This window comes from Apis florea, unplaced genomic scaffold (assembly GCF_048593485.1).
Source record: "Apis florea isolate Af1SG1 unplaced genomic scaffold, ASM4859348v1 contig_3170_pilon, whole genome shotgun sequence".
Taxonomy (NCBI): Eukaryota; Metazoa; Arthropoda; class Insecta; order Hymenoptera; family Apidae; genus Apis; species Apis florea.
The window spans coordinates 829,768-852,435 of NW_028256714.1; the positions used below are offsets into that span (position 1 = coordinate 829,768).

At 38.2% G+C, this 22,668-nt stretch overlaps 2 long non-coding RNA genes across 4 annotated transcripts in view; one reads left to right on the top strand and one right to left on the bottom strand.

The window, feature by feature from the left end:
• The window catches only part of LOC105735279 (uncharacterized), a 32,209-nt gene extending 15,360 nt beyond the window's left edge, over positions 1–16,849 (bottom strand). For both annotated transcript variants that reach the window (XR_015292536.1, XR_015292537.1), the window contains exon 1: positions 16,811–16,849. This is a non-coding gene — a long non-coding RNA (uncharacterized LOC105735279). The remainder of the gene's footprint in view (positions 1–16,810) is intronic.
• LOC147657340 (uncharacterized) lies at positions 304–18,205 on the top strand. 2 transcript variants are annotated; one of them, XR_015292538.1, is made up of 3 exons: positions 304–769; positions 15,324–15,436; positions 15,933–18,205. It is a non-coding gene; the product is annotated as an uncharacterized LOC147657340 (long non-coding RNA). The 2 variants fall into 2 exon arrangements; XR_015292539.1 differs by lacking the exon at positions 304–769 and adding an exon at positions 3,803–4,065.
• The last annotated feature ends 4,463 nt before the right edge of the window (positions 18,206–22,668 follow it).

Sequence of the window (22,668 nt, forward strand, 5' to 3'; positions counted from 1 at the left end):
CTAACCCGTAAACCCGCGTGCACGCGTATTATGATACACAACAGGTCGGAGTTTACTCAACCCCGAGTAAAAACACACTGGGGCCTCGGCCTCGCGAGCAAGCGAAGTGTTCAGTGTCGGCCAGCACGGCTGCGCGACCCGTGCGTGGCGCTTCGCTTCGAAAAATCACGAGAACGCTGTCACGGCCTGCCGCCTATTATCCAACGAGCCACGTGATTGGTCGAGCGCGATCATGTGACTCCACCTACGAGCGCCGGCCAATAGGAAGGTCGGTATTAAAGGGAGAAGCGTGGACGCCTCTGCGGCTACGTTGCTAAGGATCGAGCGACGGTCCTAACCTAGTCACGCCCTCGTAGCTCGCGCAGGGCCGACGCAACAAAAGCGAGACAATGAGCATCGCCCTGTGTGGTGTGAGAACACACGCGAAATTTTTCCGCGCGCGACTTCACGGCCGTCGGATACTTTTCCCCGGTACTGTCAAATTAACGAATTTGACGGTAGATTGGAAACTTGCTCGTGGATTTCGCCGAATTCTTTTCTTCCTCTTTTGAAAAGTTTCAACAATTTTGAGCGCTGTTTCCTATCCTGTAGTCGCGGGAAGGATGTCGCAGAATTACGGAAAATTTAGAAGTGAAAAAATACCGACGACCACGTGGTGCTTTGATCCTGATCGATTCGCGTTCTTACCTCATGGAACATTTGACAGTGTACGTTTACGGAGAACAGAGTGAAAAATTTCGTACTAGTCATCGGAGATTCGCAACTAGTGGTAACGATCGTTTCAAATATATTAATAATCATTATCTTAATCATTGTCCTCCGTCACTTGTCTTTCGATATCTTGTAAATATTTTAAATTATTCGAACGCCTTATATTTTTTTCAATCAATTTTGGAATATTCGTATCAAAAATCGATATCTTGATATCTAATCAAGATCTATCACGAACGAATACTTTTTTTTTTTCTTCGAAATAAGAAAGGATTTCTAAATAATCAAAAGTACGTTTACTCAAATCTTGAAACTGATAATTTTATCGATCCTATCGTTGCAATGCTCTCGACTGCGTCGTAAGGAATGGAAGTTGTGTGTATTTCATTGAGGTTCGTCCTCAAAGACGCGACGACACTTCTTACTCGAGAAATACAGATAGGTGTGTAATCCGTTGACGAAGAAACTGCAGAAACCCCGGAGGAAAAGGCTCTTGAGTGGTAGAGTTATATAGATAAGGGAGAGACATCACGTTCTTATAGACGAGGGATTCAATTTGGCGTCTGTTTTTCCAAGGGTTCGACTCCAGTCTTGCGAAAACACTCGAGAGGACACCTCGGCTTCCATCTTAGCGTTTCTACTGCTCCTCACGAATCCTCCTTCTCCTCTTCCTCCCCCTCTCCCAAACTTCTATCCAGGTTCTCAAAATATCTTCGATCGGCGTGATGTTCCACTTTTTCGTTTCCTAGTTCCGCGAATGCGTTTCACGACACGTCACGTGCGCCATCCGCGACAATTTTTCAAACTAATCGATAGATCGAACGGTAACCAAGAGTTTTTTACTTCGATGTTTCCTAACCAATTACGACCACTTTTCGTTTCGTAATAATACTTGCTACAAGTGAATACGATTGTATACGGTTTTATAGATTATTCCATATAGATAAAATTTAAAACCATGATTAAAATTATATAAAAATAAAGTAGCGAAAACGTAATAGAAATACGTATAATACGTATAAAGAATTTTTATATATATATACTTATATAACGATCTTGAGAATCTTTTGCAGACAGTCTGCAGGTTAAGAATGTAATTGCAAAATTCGCAAATTGCGGAAGCCTTCGAGACAACAAACAGGAATGTTATCTTAAGACAACATTTCATACAATGATTTATCAGATCCTTGATAAAAATTGTCTGGCATTGGTTCCCATAATTTAGCCGACGACGAGCAACACGAATGTTTGCGACGATCGTAAAAGAAAGTAATATTACTAATTTTAAATTCATTGTCGCTCGCGAAAAGATATTCGAATTATAATTTTTTAATCAAAAAGTAACTCTGTTGGTAAAAATCGATAATCTTCGAGTTTTACGTTCTACGGATATATATATATATATATCTTAAATCATAATTTTCATTAAAATTTTGTTAGTACATCTATTCCACACATGATACGTAAATATTTTTCGTATAAACACCACTCGTTATATATTTTTATAAGATTCTACGAATCTACGTGTAGGTATACTTGCATACCTGCATTTTTGTTTTAAACGTTATGAAAATATTTATCAGCCGGTATCGTTTTATTCGAATAATATTTTATTTAAATAATTTCGAAGAATCGATAGTGAAGAATGAAGAAGAAATACGTGAGATATAAAATTATCTAATTTAAGCAAGTTAGTTCTAGATCATTATATTATTTTTAAAATGACTTTATCGTTCTTGATTTTCTCTTTTTCTTTTTCGTTTCCTCGCACATACGCGCGAATTTCACAAAGGAAAAATCGATGACACGGACCCGACGTCTAATTTTCATTTAAATGAAACGACGTTCGCTCTAGGTGTTTCGATTCGGTCCCTTCCCTCCCCCGTCGCTATCCTCGAGGCTACACGGGGAACGCTTTCGAACTTTCGGCCAAAGTTTAATTGTCTTTTGCTTGCGTTCTATCTAAATTCGTCGTCACTCGCCGTAGCCAATTTCTCCAACGGTTAATCCATTTGATAAGATGGTGGCGGTTTTTTCTTCGTCATTGTTAAAGACGAAAAGATGTGACATTCCCTGCGTATCACTGGAAGTGACTAACTTGCAATTACGAGAATAATTCAAATGTAATTGTCAAGTAACAACAACACGTGTATAAGAATATTGCGTGACAATATTTTAAAAGAAGAAGAAAGAAATCGTTATTTAGATTCTTCCATTTCTTCCCAAATTATAGGTATTATTTTTTCAAATAATCTTCAGGAGTTACGAATATTTACGAATTTTTTATGATAATAATCTTTTAGAAATAAATTACACATCTCTTTTTAAGATGATATAAATATTCAACCACTGAATCACGATTATCCGGCTAATAAAACTAGAGAAATTTACTAAAAGTGGAATTATTCGATTTGATTTCTCAACACGTGTACTTCAATACTTCTTCGAAAAAATATCGATAATGAAAAATATTTCATATAAATATTATAATTTTTTTTTCTTTTTTTTTTGCACAATAATATTTTCAATATCGAATTTTCCAGACATTTTACCGACCGTTAACGTTATTTGAACGTGCATAGTGTAAATAGTGGCAGGGAATAACGGCGAGTTTTTTCGAATCTATCGAAAATATTGAATTTAGAAAGAAGAATTCAAAAAAAAAAAAAAAAAAAAGAAAAAATTCTCAAACACGAGATAGATTTACGGTTATATTATAATTCGAGCAAGTTACAAATGTAAAAAAAAGTTTGGGACGAAGGATCGGGGATAAGACGATAAAAACGATAATAATTTCTATCCTCGTTTTCGCGTTGAGTCGTCGACAAGCACCTCTCTCGACGAGGTGTTTAAGAAATTTCGAGGTCTTTCCAAATAAACCACCGCCATGACCTATCCCATACGATCGGCCGACGGTGAATATGGCCGGGGCTCTTTTTTGCCCGGCAGAAACAATAAACTCGGAATTTCGTGGCCTCGCCGCCACGTTGCGTCACGTCCTCGCCAAGGAAAGTACTACATTTTCTTTATGACGCACGCTGTTCGCGAGGAGGAAAAAAGTATACATTGCACAGTGCTGCCTTCTGTAAATGTTTCGCGACGTGTCCGCTTAGACTCGCGTTTTTCATCCTTTCCAATTCAATCTTCGTTTGAAAGTTAATGCTATTAAATTGTCGCTTTTATACTCGTCTTGCAGTGCTTAATTCGATATACGGTGTGGTTAACGTTTTCAATATTGGAAATTGAAATCTCCGTTCGAAGATTAGTGTTGGAATTTATATTTATCTTACAAGTAATGTACTTAACATAAAGAAATTACGTTTGGATCACGTTTTCAATGCTGGAAATTTGAAGGTTGGTATTAGAATGTTAGTTGGATTTTATACTTGTCTTACGAGTAATGTGGTTAACATAGATATCACGTTTTGAAGGTTAGTGCTGGAATGTTACTTTGAATTTATAATCTAATCTTAGAAGTAATGTGTTTAATTTAGAGAAATTCAGTTTGGATTTTCAATGTTGGAAATTGAAATCTCCATTTGAAGGTTAATGTTACTTTGTTCGATTATAGGTTAACTCAGAGATAGAAATTAGGTTAGTGGATAGGCAATGGGTTCAAAGATTATTAATCATTTTTAATGTAACACGTAACAATCGATACATAAGAATAAGATTATTTGTAATATTTGTCGAATCGATAAGAAAAACAGACGAGAATCTGATAACGATTGGCGTTATTGTGGCGCGATGTGAGATCACGATCACCTGTTTCATCATTAAATTCAATGCGTCTGGAATTTGACGACACATTTTAGACAATGTTGTACGAAAATGAATGTTATCGCGAATATAAATATAATTAACCGAGACGTACACATGAATAAACTTCGAAAGTGCATAGAGACAATTCGAGACAGTTATTTCTTTGCATTCGTATGCAATTAGGTTAGGTTGGCGAATATTTAGAATTTGTATCGCTTTGATGATTTCTTAACATAGATACCACTTTCAAATTCGATCATTTCTTTTTCAGTCAGGCATGTTTGATTTTGAATTTTAAGAACAGATGCAAAATACAATAAAAAAAAAAAGATATATTTGCTTTGCTAACTTCGAAATTCGAACGTTCTGGTGATAAAAAGTTTGAAAGAACGTTCAAGAAAGATTCGAAAGAAATCGTTTCATTGCAAAATTTTTCTGTTTCGAAAAAGAAAAAAAGAACACGCATTTATCTGTTAACAAAGCGTTAAAAACAAACGGAATAATTAATAAATACGCAAATTCTTGCGAACTACTCCCCGAATAATCCACGATTAACAACAATCCCATTCATGATCTCATATTCTCGTATAATTAGAAAAATTTTTTTTTCCACAAACATCCTCAAGTTCAAGATCTCAAGTTCAACGACACCTTTGATTGATTAAGCCTAAGCATAATTGATATGCATACCTGCCATTAAAAGGTTGATCTCGCTTGGAACAACGATTGGAACGCGATTAAAGCTTTCGTTCCCGTTGAAATGGAGGAGCAATCGTGTCCGAACGAGGAAACGCCGTGTTCCCAACCTATTTTTATCGCGTGAAAGAAACGACGAGTACGCATCGAGGCACGGTATCATCCGATCGGATTAACCCGAAGGAAGTCTCTACGGATTCCGTATGCCTCTCGTCTGCTCCTCGGTTGTTTATACAACGATGAAATTTAATTCCCGGGACCACCGAACTCAGGAACTCGTGTAAACCAATACTCGCGGCCGAGCCACGAGTGGGGCGCAAAAAAGCATGGAAGAAAAAGCATAAGTGAAAATCGTTGTCGGCGGGGATCACCTCGAAAGTGACGCGTGTCCAATTCGACCGACGCTTTTGATCGACGGAACGAGAAAACCATCGGTCTAATAGACCGGTTAATTAACCCGATGGGAATCCTAATCGATCGACTTTCTGTTTGCCGAGTAAATTCCTCTGATATTTTCTCTCCCGATCTTTGCACCATCTTTCGGATACAACGGTAACGTAACTGTTGATTCGACGCGAGAGTTTCGTATTCCATATTTTATTTTTGATATTTCGACCGTTCTTCATCAATGAGAGAAGTTGATTTCTCTGATATCTAACAATAAATTTACCTATTTACCTACTTTATGCGAAATGATTTTCTTAATTATTCTGAACCGAATTTTTATTATTTCAAATTTTTAATAGCGTACAATTGGTCGAATATTTCGTCCATAAACGTCTCAAAATTTGAATCGGTAGCCACGAAAGAGTTAAATTGGCGAGGAATGGTAATTTTCTTAAGCGAAACCATCGAGTCGAGCGTCCAACTTCCTTTTCTTAACTCGGAACGAATACATAATTGGAACGCTTCCCCGTCCACATCTCCCCCCCCTCCCCCCCGGTTTCCAGGTTCCGTGGTTCCTTTTGTTTGTCTTTACAGCAACCAGCAATTCTGCATCATATCTTCCACGAGCTTGTAACTCGTCCAGATTTACGCCGCGCCGTTTCCGCGCGTTTTCCATGCAAGAGAATATGACGCGCCGTGGCGCGCGCGTTTCCGATGCGATCCGCGCATAAAGATAACAAACACGTCGGTGCACCGTGTCTGCTGTTTCTCAAATCCTCTAAGAGAAAAAGCTAATCTGGTTAGCATTACCACTTTCCGCCCAACCGTGTGCCAGGCATACCCGATTTTTCGCGTTTCGTCCAACGTAACCCCGTGTACGAGTGTGTACGTACGTCGTATCAACAATCCGCCCCGATCGAAAAATAAATTTCCCTCTTACTCTCGCCGAGCAATGCAAAGTATGCCATTGAGTCCTCCTTCGAAAGGCCAAACCCGGCGATGCCGGCAAATTTGAAGTAGTTGAAGTTGAGAATAATTTATCGTTCGTGAATAATAGGTGGGAATAAACTATTATTCGAAATTTTTAATTTACGCCGAGTATCAAGAATTTTATACTCATCTTGTTGAGTATTTATATAGATACAAATCTCGTATATTTGCGAGTAAAATTTCCGAGTGAAATTTTAACGCCCAACTCTCCCTTCCAATCATTCGATTCGAATTCCTCCCCTGATATTTTCAAATTAATACGAGTACCTTAAACATAGATAAGATATAATCAAACTCTAAAATTCGTGCTCGATCATAGAGAATCCAGGTGGCTTTAAATCTTTGTTGTTAAATACAACTTTTTTTTCGAAATTCCATCTTCCCTTCGATCCATTTCCAAAATTTTTTAACGCATTCTGAAAAATCCCTCTCTCTCTCTCTCTCTCGTTGTTATTCGACAGGACGCGAACGACGGAGGCAGGAAACGGTGGATTTTTCGGTGGAAACGCGGAAGCTGGCTCGCGCCGATAGGATTGAACGGCGGGTGGGGGCGAGGGTGCGAAGTTGAAAAGGGCCCGGGCGGAATTGAAGCGGACAATGCGTGCCGGGTGGCAATTTCACGCGACACGTCTCACCATCAGCATATCAATAGGGCACCGGGATTATCTGGATGTGCAGTGATATTCTGCGGTTGTGGCTCCGCGTAGATAGGGTTGCGCAGTTTCGCTTCCACGCACCTCATTTCCCGTCCCATCTCTATTGCCCGCAGATTTATTCCGCGCATTTAATGCAACATCCACCGAAAGACCTCTCTTTACGTCTCGTTGTCGTAAATATGGACGGTGAATTGAGCCGAAATCGATTCAGGGATGGATTCATTCATTGGTGGAAATCGAGGCGAGCCTTCTTTTTCTCTTTTTTTTTCACGATTCGTAGAGAGATAATTTTTTAGGAAATTTTCTCGTAAGTATAAATATCGTAATAATTTTAAAGGGTTAAATTTGAATTATAGTCGCCATCCTATTATTTTATTATTATACATATAATTACATCCTAGGGATTCCTATTGATCGATAATCTTCTTAACCCTTTCGCTGATTTTGTTTTTATCGTCGATTTTTTTCGCGTCAAAGCAACTCGAATCGTAAACGATGACGACCTTTTTGATGCGGAGAGAAGTCGCCAAAGAGTTAACCCCTTCTCATTTACCTCGACGAAATCCAGGCGATAGACCACGTTGCAAACGTAGAGTTATAAGAATCGTGATTTTCTCTCGGCGTAAAAATTAAATCTCGATTGAAAAAAATTCATTCCACTCGTGCTATTCGTGTTTGGGCCGAAATCACGAGTCTGACCCGTGAAAATGTAAATACGAGTGCAAAGGATCGAACAGCGATAGAAATTGTCTTTTACATAGTAGTTCTGACTTCTGAGATCGTTCGATAAATTCGATATAATTTTTGACACACATCGCTCGAATTATCGATATTCGTGTTTACATGGTTCGACAAAGTGAAAGTAGCATCGAAGCGGGATCACGTTCCGAACCCTTGTTATTTTGATTAGGGCTTAGCAACATTATAATGCGACCGATTCGTCCGGGATGAAAACAAACGCGGCCCAAGTCCAAGTTTGTCGTGTCCCCCCTTCTGTGGCCGCGATACCGTTTATTTTTCTTGAAAACGTATCAGCCGCATTTCCTTCCTCATTGTCTGCCTTAAGGAAATAAATCTACTGCCAGACTGTCGTTTCCTCTTCCACGCTCTTCCTCCTCCATCTCCCCTTTCTCCACCGAAAAACCAGCGATCGTTTTTGGCGTATTTGCCAATTTAAATTTTTCTTTTGCTTCTCCAAAACGTCCATTCTCGAACACTTATACTTGTCACGAATTTTATATCGTATATTATTCAAAAATTGTTCAGAAGAGCGAGTATTGCAACGATTATTAAGAAAAATCCCTATGTTTCTCGAATACAACGAGTCTCGATTTTGATGATTGGAATCGAAAGGAAGAAAATGCGCGAAAAGCATCGGTCGGCAAGGATGCACACCTTCAGAGACGATAGCGAAGGAAGCGCGCAAGATAATGGCCATAGAGAGGAGTAAACCGGCGAGAGCCAGCCAGTTTCCCTCCGTGGGCGGGTAACGCGGCTAATTCCGACTGTTTGGTTAGCAAGCATTTAAGGTTTGTCTTGGCTGTTGCTTCGTGTCTTTTAGACAGCCGATCTGTGTTCCGACCAAACGAAACGGAAGCTAAACGCTCGTGACGAGGTGACGACTTCGCTCGCCATTCCCTCTTCCTCCCGATCTCTCCACCCGATCGAAAAATCCCATCGCGGATCGAAACGCAACGATCATCCTTCCGGGAGACGATTCTGCCTGGGATCATCAGTTTCTCGTATTAGTGGATGGATCGAGAGACCATCTCGTAGATACACTTTACGATGCATTAAAAATAGTTTCTAAACAAACAGATCGAAGAGTTGAAAATATTGACGAACGATGATTGGTATTCCAAGTCGCGTCTTCGTTGGTTAATGGATATGGATTCGTCGATGGTTTATTTGTTGTTGGAATAAGGGTTGAGGCGGAGAGAATAATATTTTTTCCCCGCGCCTAAAAGTATCGATCGAGCTAAACGATGATTTATTCGCGAATAATGCGGATTCGAAGGTACAAATTTTATTACAATCTAATTTAGGAAAATTAAGAGGTAACAAGGATGGTTAAAATTTTCAACAACTTTGGCCCCCAAGTTTCCCTTCCCACACGCGTAAAAGCATTGTTCCGAAGACGCTTTGCACACGTAGGTAACACATATGTAACCGAGCGTGCACGAGACAACGTACGCGCAGCAACCCTCCGCGATGCACAAAAGATTTAGAGAAGTTGCGGCTGAACAAACACCGCCGGCACAAGCGCGCCTTCCTCCCTTCAGCTTTTCCTTCCTCCGCCCCTCTCCCTGATAAGACTTTCCTTAACAGCGCCGCTCCACTCCAAAGTCCCTCCACACCCCCCCTCCCCCCTCCTCTCTTCATTTATCCCTCTCGCGATCATTTCTCCGGGATTCGGAAGTAAAACACACGGTTTCTTACACGTTGCATCTTGCTTTCTCCCCTTTTTTTCTTTTTTCTCTCTACTGCTTTTAACACAGGGATACGTTTACGAGAAATTGCGTTGCAAGGAAAGGGCTCTGGAACGGGCTCTCCTCTCCTCCGTTTTGAAATCTCGAAAGAAAAGAAGTTATGGATAATGGTGGAAAATGGAGAAATGGATGAGAATTCGTTTTTATAACAGAGATGGAATATATATATAGCAAAGGATGGAGAGTATTGCAACGAAAGAGCTCTGGAACGAAAGAGAAGAAATGGATGAAAATTCGTTTTTACAACAGACATGCATCGTGGAATATATAGCAAAGGGTGGAGAGAACTTTTCGTATTGCAACGAAAGAGCTCTGGAACGAGTTCTCGACTCCTACGTTTTGAAATCTCGAGATCGAAAGAAGAGAATGGAAAATGGAGAAAAGGAAATGAAAATTCGTTTTTACAACAGACATGCATCGTGGAGTATATAGCAAAGGGTGGAGAGATCTGTTTACAAGAAATTTTCGTATTGCAGCGAAAGGGTTCTCCTTCGTTTTGAAATCTCGAGATCGAAAGAAGAGAATGGAAAATGGAGAAAAGGAAATGAAAATTCGTTTTTACAACAGACATGCATCGTGGAATATGTAGCAAAGAGTGGAGAGATGTGTTTACGAGAAAAATTTTCGTATTGCAGCGAAAGGGCTCTCCTTCCTTTTTCCTTTGAAATCTCGAAAGAAAAGGAATTACGAGAGAATGATGGAAAACGGAGAAACGGAATGAAAATTTTCGTTTGAAACGAAAAAAGTACTCGAATATTCCGAGGCTCGTTATATTACCTCCTACCTTGCGGGATCGCAACGTTTTTATTATTAAAAAAATTCGCAAGGTGCGCTCCTGTTATTACGAATATTCCCCTCCCCCCTTTTAACCCCTCCCAATGTTATTTCGCACGATCGTCAAACTTGGAATCGAGGAAAGAAAAACTTTGAAAAATTCGAAATTATCGTCGACCGAAACGAAAATACACTCTCGCGCGATACAAATACAAATACAAATAATTCCCAGTTATATATATATATATATATATATCGTAAAATTCAATCGGATATATCGATCGAAAAAACGGCCTCTGCCGCCGCGTTACATACATATATATATATATACATATATATATTCCAACGATCGTTTCGAAATGATATCCTCCAGTCCCGAGCTCCGCCATATCGTCGAACTCTGGACGATATCCCGCGCTATAAAACGAATTCCGTGTTCGAGGCTCGAATAATCGCGCCGTGGTCCGCCGTGTCCGAGCAGAGGCAGGCCGGCGGAGATAATGGCGTCGAGCTGAAAATGCGGCGACGCATGGAAACGATGCCTGTTGTTATTTTACGGGGGCGGAATAGCGACGGGGGAGGGAGAGGAGGGAAGGATGGAGGGGGACCTCTCGTTAAACCGATTTGCACATCGGATGCACTCTCGATTCCTCGAACAGCGGACAATTTCACAGGGCTCTATTTACGCTGACTGCCGCCTCGTCGAAACCGGGGGCGTCGCTCTGCCTACCCCAACTCGTTTACGTATTTTCCACTTTCCCGTAAATACGTTTCGCGTTTTATCTCCTTCTTTTCCACCGCTAGTTTCCTGGCTTTTCCATTTTTCTCTCTCTTTCTTTCTCTTTTTTCCTCCACAACTCTTCTTTTTTCGAGATTTTTCGAGAAGAGCGGAGCATAACACTGCGTGCTATGTTCTGGAATGTCATTAACTACGTGGAATTGCGTGCTTTGCGAATTTTCCTTTTTCTTCTCGCACTTTCGTATTTGTATTTAAAAAGGTTACCGATCAACCGGGAATTTCTTTTCATATTCGATCGAAATGAAAACGTTTTTCTGCGGATATATTTGCGAGTTAACTTGCCGTTTTGGGTTAAGAAGAATTTGAAAAATCCATAAATTATCGTTAGGCTATTCGAGGCTACTCGAAAATGTGGAAAATAAAAGCCAGGTTAGCCGAGTAAGGCTTCACAAGTCCTTAACTGTAATTATAAAGAAATTTACGTAGCCTTTTATTTTTCTTCTTGAAGACTGTTTTTATAAATAAATGATCTCAGGAACTGGAACAAAAGAGGAAAAATCTTTTATTGTATTTTATCTATTTATTTTATTTTATACACATTATTTAAGCAGAAACTAAAAGAAAAACATTGTAACAAGAATCCCTAGAATCTAATACTAACGTAAATATATAATAAAATATACGAAATACGAGTGGAAAGAGTTAAGTAGTGATTGTAAAATTTATTTCGTATTACAGAACAGCTCGTTATTGTCTGATCGCTAAAAGAAGTAATTTTTTTTAAATGCACGCGCGTTTGTAGCCGCGAAAGAGAACGGTTCATTTCGCTCGAACGAAACGGTACGAGACTTCTTTCCGCGCTGACAAGATGCAGCTTCCATTCGGATGTCACGTCACTGTCCGAACCGCCAGTCGTGAACCATTAAACCGTTTTCCTCCGTACTCCTGCTCCCGCAGCATATCTGTCGTCTCCAACATCTCTCGCAATGTAAAACGAACGTGAAAAATTTTTAACGAACCGTGTTGCCTTTCAACGATTCTTTATGTATATCACATTCCAATTATCATTTTCGATCCTCGTCTATCTCTTTATAATTCGCGTTCAGCGATTAATATTTTCTAGAATAGTCTCGCGCAACGAGAGAAAGAAGAAAAAGGAAGAAAAAAGAAGGGATAGAAATATCTCTGTTAACGATCATTTATAATTCACATTGAGGCTGATAACTCTGGGATCTTCTAAAAGAAAAAAGAGAAGAAGAAGGGATAGAAATAGCCTATTTCGATACAATTGATCGAAACGGTCGCGTATTCAGTTTATTAAAATACGTGAAAAAATGCTTTTCCAATTCAAACTCGTCTATCCTTTGTAATTCACATTAAAGCTAGTAGCTGTGCAATTAACATCTTCTAAAATATAGTAATAAGAAAAAGAAGAAAAAAAAAAAGTTTATTAAATAATACGAAAAAATACTTTTCCAATTATTACTACCAAACTCATCTATCCTATATAATTCACGCTAAAGATAATAATTCTGCGATTACAACATCTTCCAAAATTCTCTGGTATAATTCATTTATAATTCACATTAAAGCTAATAATTCCAGGATTAACATCTTCCAAAATACTCTCTATAATAAGGAGAAGAGAAGAAAAAGAAGAAGAAAAGGAGGGGTAAGGAATAAACTATTTTGACACAATCTATCAAAGCAGTCGCGTTGCAGTCAATTTATTAATTATAATTTCTTTATAATTCACATTAAAGCTAATAATTCCGGGATTAACATCTTCCAAAATATTCTCTGTAACACAATAAGAAAAAGGAAAAAAAGAAGAAGAAAAGGAGGGATAGAAATTTTGACAATCTATCAAAGCAGTCGCGTTGCAGTCAATTTATTAACTATTTATAATTCACATTGAAGCTAATAACTGCGGGATTAACATCTTCCAAAATACTCTCTATATAATATAATAAGGAGCAAAGAAGAAAAAGAAGAAGAAAAGGAGGGGTAAGAAATAGCCTATTTCGACACAATCTATCAAAGCAGTCAATTTATTAACTATCCTTTATAATTCACATTAAAGCTAATAACTGCGGGATTAACATCTTCCAAAATACTCTCTATATAATATAATAAGAAAAAGGAAAAAAAGAAGAAGAAAAGGAGGGATAGAAGTAGCCTATTTTGACACAATCTATCAAAGCAGTCGCGTTGCAGTCAATTTATTAACTATCCTTTATAATTCACATTAAAGCTAATAACTGCGGGATTAACATCTTCCAAAATACTCTCTATATAATATAATAAGAAAAAGGAAAAAAAGAAGAAGAAAAGGAGGGATAGAAGTAGCCTATTTTGACACAATCTATCAAAGCAGTCACGTTGCAGTCAATTTATTAACTATCCTTTATAATTCACATTGAAGCTAATAACTGCGGGATTAACATCTTCCAAAATACTCTCTATATAATATAATAAGGAGCAAAGGAGAAAAAGAAGAAGAAAAGGAGGGGTAAGGAATAGACTATTTTGACACAATCGATCAAGCAGCAGTCACGTTAGGAGGATTAAGGGCGGGGTAGGAGGAGATAATCCGTGAGACACGGAGCGGGGAAACTCTCTCGGGTGTAAAATATCCCGTCCATTACCGCAATTTCACCGCGTTTCTAAGCGCCTCATATACATATCGAGCGACGTCAGCCCGTAACATACCGAAGTCGTAAAGCTCGCTGGTTGCACGCGGATGGACGGAGAGTAAAAGAATCCCCGGGTGCCTAATTCGAGATGTTTATCCAAGCGGTGTGTTTCGGTGTTGCCCTCTTAATTCATACCCGCCGCTGTTGTTGCAGCTTAGCCAGCGCCAAATTTATTAAAATCGTTACCGACGCCCGCCGTTCACCAACCGAGCAGCCGCGTTATTATTATTATTACGCCGTCGATACGGAACAAACCACTTCGTTCCTTCGTTTTCCAACTTGACGTCTCTCCCTTATTTCTCCTCGAATTTTCTTTCTTCCAACCAATTTTTCCAACAATTAAATGAATCGAGCCTTTATTTATCGCTCTTCTTTTTTTTTTTTTTTGAATTTCGAGAGCGAAATTCGTCACCGTTTCTCAACTATCGTGTATTAATTAAAATACGTTATTGGATCTCGTTCTACTTGGATCCACTAAGATCGAGGTAACGATCGGTGAATGGTGGGAGAAAATGCGGAAGGTTGGACCACCAAGGTTGGAGATTCGATCCCTTTAAAAGCGTGACAATACGGTGAAAAAGGCTGGCCGAATCGGCGAATATTCGACCATTCTCGGTGGAAATCTTCGCGTGGACCGGGGCGCGATCTTATCCCAAGATCGAAAAGAAAAGGATCGAAATCCTGGCTAGATCCCTATTATGTTGGAACGTCAGGCTACGATTTCTCGGTCATTTCATCGGTTATTCCACAATGGGACTCGTGTCCTCGTCTGCTCGATCTCCTTCGAGACATCTGTGTCAAATTGCGCTCTTTTCCTATTCCCTGGAATTTTCTAATTTAAAATCAATTTGCACGGAAGAGGGATACTTGGTGGTATTCTAAGTAAGTGAATTTTGCTCTAGTCGATTAAGAAAGAAAAATTCTTCTCTGGCATTTACTCGAACAGATGATTCAATCGCGAAAAATACGCTAGAATCGCATGAATCAAGAAACCTCTTCGTTACAAATATTCTTTTTCAAACATCACCACAAATCTCCAGTTTCCATATATATATATATATATACGTATAATTCAAATTCTAGAAAAATTTATCCGAAATTCGATCGAAACTTCGGGAATTTCGACAACCTCTTTCGAATTAAAATCTATCGAAATTATGAAAACTTGGTTCAAACTTCGCACCACTCTTGTATACACTTCTCCGAGAGGAGAAAATTCCAAAGTTGTGGAAAGTTGACGCGTCAAGGTTGCAAAAAGGGGGAGCACGAGAAGCGAAAGAAAATTCTTTTTCTACGGTGCGGGGGGGGGGGGAGGGGGGCGAGCGACAGGTGCAATCGCCTTCACCCGCGGATATTATTTCTGTCAACGTTGCCCGTGTTTATCCGCATACATATTTGACGAACTCTCCTCTCTCTCGTGCAGGTCTCCAACGTCTAGATCGGCGGCGGCTGGACCGTGTTACCTGAAGAAGCAATCTCTGTCGCATGGAATAACATTTAGGCCGGACTGCTCGCTGCATCCTCGTTTGCCTATAGGTATGCACCATGTGTGTATGTATATATATATATATATATATATATGTACATATGTACACATAGAACCGTGTTACGCTTCCGTGGCGGGTTCCGTCCCCCTGATCACGATCTTCCGTTTTCGTGTAATCGGTTTCTACGTCTTCCAATAGTGTTTTCGATTAATTTTACGATTAATAATAAATTGTCGAAGGGATTTTTTCTTAATTGTTATATATTTTATGTTTTAATTCTTCCATCGTGATGCAAATAATATATATTTTGTAATTAATCGATACGCGAATGTCAAAATAAATGCAATGGTAAATGTAAATATTTGCCCCACCAAATATATTCATTTGGATAAATATAGAATTGAAGAAGATAATATCGAGAAATAAAAATTTTTTGAGAAAAATTTATCAAAGGTAATGTTGGACTTTACGTGCGTAAGTATTGGATATAATCTCTTTTAACGAATTTCCTTTGGAAACTGAATTTCCTTTTTCATCTGTTCAAGGGAAGGAGACGCAGCGTCGCGGTGGAAAAGGGGAGCCGAGGAAAAGGATACGAGAGTGTGAAAAATAATTTCCTGCCGTTGATATGTGGCGGATCGGGCGAGGAGAAAAGTCCTGGCCGGGGGATATGAAAATATTATTCGAGGGTTACCCAGGCTAGTAGCTCCGCATTCTCGTTCCGTATAGAAACCTTGCTGAGCCTAAAGTGGATGGTTATTGCCCTCAACCTGACCGCACATACCTCGCCTCGTAACCTCGTGGCGATACACGAATTTCGTATTTACCGTTTAATCCTTATTTCAATCCAATTTCATTCTAAATATTTCAAACGTTCGTAACACATATGTATAATCACGATATAAAATTGAAGGTAATTTAATTATTTTACTTTTCTTTCTTTTTTCAAAGCGGCAGAAAAACAATCTTTGAAAGAATACTTTACTCGATTGTAATCTCTACGCATCAATGAAAGTAATGAAACGAATTTTGTCTTGGATACTCGATTATCGACTACTGTCCCTCCCTCCTTCCTTCGAATACAGAGGATTGTGATTAATTTTGTTTATTTCGTTGCTTATGGAATAAGGTAATGTTACACGTTCTAGATTCGTTCATATTATGATGAATTACGGTTACTATTACTAATGGTTATTGTATTTCGTAAGCTGGAAGTAAGAGTGTAAAAAAGAAGTTGTACAAGTTAACTTCGTTTACCGATAAGCAAGCTAATCAGCAACGAAACGAGAGGATGTTGGAGGAGAGCGTGGTAAAAATTCGTGTGGTGCCTCGGAGGTGACCGTGTTCAGAAGTGTGAGGCTTGCGCGTGTGCGGCCGGTTGCACTCTCACACATGCGCGCACAAGTACGGCAAGAGTACTTACAATTAGTACGGGGTAGGCAGCCCCAAGCTGTGAGAGACTCGGTCGATATGTGGTCACAATGAAGGGTGTGGCGTTCGAGGACGAAAAGCTCTCTCCTGTCCGCTTTATCCCGCCATTGGCTGTTGCCAGGTGTGGAGAATGGCGGACGATTTCTCGACACCGGCCCTCCGGCTCCTCTTCAACACCGTCTCCACTCGTTTCTTCCTCGAGAAACCAAGGAATTTTGCGATCAAATTGCGCGGAGAATCGACTTTCCGTTCTTCGCGATCGACGCTCGACTACTGTCCTTCCTTCCTTCGAATACGGAGGATTGTGATTAATTTTGTTTATTTTGCTTTGCTGCTCCATGCTTATGGAATAAGTAGTAGTGTTATACGTTGTAGATTCATTCATTCGTATGTGGTGAATCACAGTTACTGGTACTAATGGTTGTTGTATTTTGAGGAAGATGGTAGAGAGAGATGGAATGTATTTCCAATATTTAATGCTTTTCTTTATTGATTATTATAATAAATCGCTTTATTTTTGATTATTATATTACCTATTAATCCTTTGTCATATTCTAGATTTCAAATAAATGAACAGAACAGAGATATTAACGAATAATATTCAGAATATTCTTAGAATTTTTATAAAAGATTAGAACATTGAAAATTTCATTCATCATATGTGGTGAATTACAGTTACTGGTATTAATGTTACAATTGTATTTTGATGAAGATGGAAGAGAGAGATGGAATGTATTTATATTTAATGCTTTTGTTTAAAAAAGAAAAAAGGAAAGTAAAGTTTAAAGGAAAAGTGTTGATTATTATAATAAATCGCTTTATTTTTATATTACCTATTAATCCTTTGTCATATTCTAGATTTCAAATAAATGAACAGAACAGAGATATTAACGAATAATATTCAGAATATTCTTAGAATTTTTATAAAAGATTAGAACATTGAAAATTTCATTCATCATATGTGGTGAATTATAATTACTGGTATTATTTTCATGAAGATGGAAGAAAGAAATGGAATGTATTTATATTTAATGCTTTTGTTTAAAAAAGAAAAAAGGAAAGTAAAGTTTAAAGGAAAAGTGTTGATTATTATAATAAATCGCTTTGTTTTTATATTACCTATTAATCCTTTGTGATATTCTAGATTTCAAATAAATGAACAAAACAGAGATGTTAACGAATAATATTCTTAGAATTTTTATAAAAGATTAGAACATTGAAAATTTCATTGATGGATTCATTCATCATATGTGGTGAATCACAGTTACTAATGATTGTTGTATTTTGATGAAGATGGAAGAGAGAGATGGAATGTATTTATATTTAATGCTTTTGTTTAAAAAAGGAAAGTAAAGTTTAAAGGAAAAGTGTTGATTATTATAATAAATCGCTTTATTTTACCTATTAATCCTTTGTGATATTCTGGATCCGCTTATTTCAAATAAATGAACAAAACGGAGATGTTAACGAATAACATTCATAGATGGATAAAACATTCAACTTAAGGTATCACCGTAACAGCTATCCATCCGTCTACGATATAATATAATAAAAGTTAAATTCCTCGTGTTCTATTTAATATCTTTGAAACGATCCGCACGCGGTGTAAAATTTTTGACGAACGTGTTACGCTTTCCAGACAGTCCATAAATTGCCTGCAAGGAACGAGGTTTCCAGCAACGATTCGGCCAGAAAATGACGTATATTCGTGGTGTTTTTAACGGGCGCCACTTTAATGGAGACACGTGTCGCGGGTATTTCAGATCGCTGGTACACCGTGTCGCGATGATGAAGAGAACGACGACGTTCGAGGAAGATTGATGAGGTGTGTTTACCGCTAACTAATTCCCCTCTGCTGCCGGTTCACGTCTACCTAACTGACTCTCGCTCAACGTGCCAAACTTGGTCGGACAAATTGTTCGAATTCCACATTGTTGGATGATCGAGTATCGTCTCAAGAATATCACGAGAAACGAATTTAAGGATAATTAAGTAGAAAACTGTAATGAAATATCGAGCAAATGATATCGAATATTAATTAGATAAAGATCCTTAGTTGTGTCCATGAAAATAAGGATTCAAAGAATGTAATAGATTCAACGTTTATATTAAAGAAGAGTCACGCTCTACGATTAATTTTATTAAGAAGCAACGAGTGTATCTTAAACTTTCCTTCTTCTCCTTCTATGACGTCGTCCTTCGAAGAATCATTCCATCGTTTTATGGTTAATTTAATTAGCAATGATTTCATTTCTGCATAATATAATTAAAAAAATAATTCTTTCTAGGAATCTCTACCTTTTCTCCTTCCACGACGTATTCGAAGAATTTTTAAACCAAGTCAAGTTTCTTCGAGGCATATTCGAAACGAAGGTGATACCGGCGAGGGAAACGCGCACAAGTTGTTAACGAAAATCTTTCGAAGGTTTGCCGGAGGTGGTTAACGAAGCATCACCCTGGATTAGGCTTGCGTCAAGCCACAAAACCAGCCTCTTCTCGGGGTTCTGCGTACGATGAAGAAACGGAGGTTATTCTTGGTTGAACAAACACTGGAATGGGTCGCGTGCGCCTCCCACATATTTATAGATTTTATCTCTCTTTGACTTCGCCGAGGCGAGTAGGCGTTCGTGTACTCGCGTGCACCACGCGCGAGGGGAGAGGGGAAGGATCCGAAGAGGGGGACGCTGCGAAAACCCGGGAGAAAATCTGTGGAATGCCGGTGGAAAGAAGGAAAACATCGGCCGGAATGAGAGAGGAAGGGAAGGGATCCAAGTTATTGGATTTTATCTATCTCGCCTTCCACCAAATTTGCTTGGATCGAATTAAGTATCGCACAAACATATATTTAATCGAGAGTATCATAAGTTAAGTTGAGAAAGATTCTGTAAAAATTACTATAAATATATTATTGTCCATTAAAGGGAAATTTAATCTTGGATGGATCTGTTTTGGAATTGGCGAAATCTTCTTATTCTTTTCCAACAATTTTCACCCAATCCAGATACGATAAGAATAAAGTTATATGTTTAATCATGAATATCATACGTTGTCGTAAGTTAAAAAAAATTATTATAAATGTACTATTATTGGCGAGATCGTTCTTATTCAATATTTTTCCAATAATTTTCATCCAATCCAGGTACAATAAGAATGAAGTTATATCAGAGATATATTTAATTGAGAGTATCATACATTGTTGTAAGTTAAGAAAGATTCTATAAAAATTACTATAAATACTATTGTCTATTAAAAGAAAATTTAAGATCTTGGATGGATCTATTTTCGAATTGGCAAAATCTTCTTATTCCTTTCTAACAATTTTCATCCAATCCAGATGCAATAAGAATAAAGTTATATCAGAGATATGTTTAATCAGGAATATCATACGTTGTCGTAAGTTAAGAAAATTATTATAAATGTACTATTATTGGCGAGATCGTTCTTATTCAACATTATTCCAACAATTTTCACTCAATCCAGGTATATAATAAGAATAAAGTTATGTTCAAAGATATATTTAATTGAGAGTATCATACGTTGTCGTAAGTTAAAAAAATTCTATAAAAATTATTATACTATTATTTACTGGCGAGATTCTTATTCAACAATTTTCCAACAATTCCCAATCCAGGTACAATAAGAATAAACTTATCAGAGATATGTTTAATTGAAAGTATCATACGTTAAGAAAGATTCTATAAAAACTACTCCAAATATACTATTAATCCATTTAAAGGAAAATTGAATCTTTTTTGGAAAGACCCTTCTTACTCTCCGTTTTTCCAACAATTTTCACCCAGCCCAGATACAATAAGAGGATAAACAAGCATGGAATGGAAGAGAGAGAGAGAGAGAGAGGAGAGAATAGAGGGAAGCAGTTGTCGCAAGTCTTGAATGGGGAGAGAGATTTTCGCGAGAGGCAGAGAAATGACACGGGCGAGCCATTGAGAATGAAGAGACCGATTGTTCGATCGTTTCGCACTGTTATTTTTATAATTCACTGTATCCACGATCCTTGTTCTCTCTGTGGTGCGGTGGCGAGGAGAGCGGTACGGTGTTGTTTTTATTGGCCGCATTTAGGGAACGGGGGGGAGGGCCGAGAAGCGAGAAAAAGGCGGCGGCGACGTTGAAAGAGGGAGGGAGAATCGGTGGGAACGGGGTGTTGTTTCATCCCCCTTTGCACCCACCCCACGTCTATTCTATCCACCAGCGCCTATATTCTAGCGCCTAAACCGAGGCAGGGCTAGGATAGGACGGGTGCTAGGGGTGGAAGGACACGATTTCAGAGGGGGGGGGGTCAAACAGGGAGGAAGAGAAGGGGGGGAGAGAGAAACGCGAAGGCGTGCGCGAGTACTATGGTTGACAATACCACAATCATCCAATGTTATTTCAGTTAGAATTTCTTTTTCCCTCCGTTTCTCCCTCCCTTATTTCCTTCTCCTCTCTCTTTCTCGTCCTTTCCCTGTCAACCCTTCCCTTCCTTTCTCGTCCTTTTCTTCCTCCTCCTCCTCCTCCTCCTCCCCTGTTCGCTGTTTTCAATACGATCGAACCTGTTCGTCCGTACAATTCTTTATTCGTTCGAGATTGATCCATTTCATCGAGTGTGAAAGATATATATTTCAATTTCAATTTCTTTTACAAATTTTGTTAATTATAAGTATCGATTTAATTGTTATAAAAGTAATTATTAATTGGATAATAAGTTTGCGAAAGTCTTTAGTTTAAAAGTTGTTAGCAGATGTTGGCATTGTTGGTTGGTTAAAATTATATCATATAAATTGGCCTCGCAGATTTTTCACAAATCTATGAACTCACGATCTCGAAAATTAGGCGTCACTCTTCCGGATTGGAAGGAGGCTTCTTTGTGTTTGAAATATACCCCGGGATCCTGAACGAGTGGCATCTGTAATAACAACGTTTCGTTCTTGCAGCTCTCCCTATACGTGACGTCGCTATGTGAACGCTACGTGAAATGGATTTTTGGAAGCCAGTTTGTTCGTGATTAATCGCATTTACGCCACAAATTTTTACGCTACCGAATGTGTAATTGAAAAGAAAGGTTATAAAATGGATGGATAAAATAAATCGAAATAAAATATCGAAATGTTTGTAAATTAAATTAAATTGGATTCGAAAAAAAAAAAAATAGAAATCAAAATTTTATACGCGAAATAATATATAATGATTTTTAGATGAAACGTGTGTAAGATGTTTAATTTCTTGTGTGTAATATTTTTGTGTACGAATTGTGTTTGAATGAAATTGATGCCACATAGCAAGAGGAACTGAATGAACCGAGTTATACTCTGAACACAATCGTAACGTTGTTTGGTTATCATGGTGAACCTAACACAACATGGTTTGTTATTTAACAAATCAATTAATCTCATTCTTGTTTTCGAATGTACATAAGTATTATACTGCTTTTCGATTCTTTTTTTTTTTTACTCTTATATCTTTTAAAATTGTGTTTTCGTTTTCTTTTAATATGATTATAGGATTGAAGAAGAATGAAACAATAAATAATAATAATAATAATAATAATAATATGATACTCATACGTAGTATCGAGCATTAAACGCAAAGTCGACGATTGATGGTGTCTTCACAATTTCTTGTATCATTCTAGTGCTCTGTACCGAAATATGTATATGGGATAGAAAGAGAGGGATAGAAGAGAAATATTCTGTCACCACCTTCTTAAAGCCAACGAAAATATTGTTTCACGTAAATATACGTTCGTGATGAACCACTTTTATCCTTTTCCTTTTCACACCTTTTAGGTGATAAGAATTGCAATTGTCAACACTTTGTCACGTCAAGAATTTCGACAATTTCGACGATTTCAAA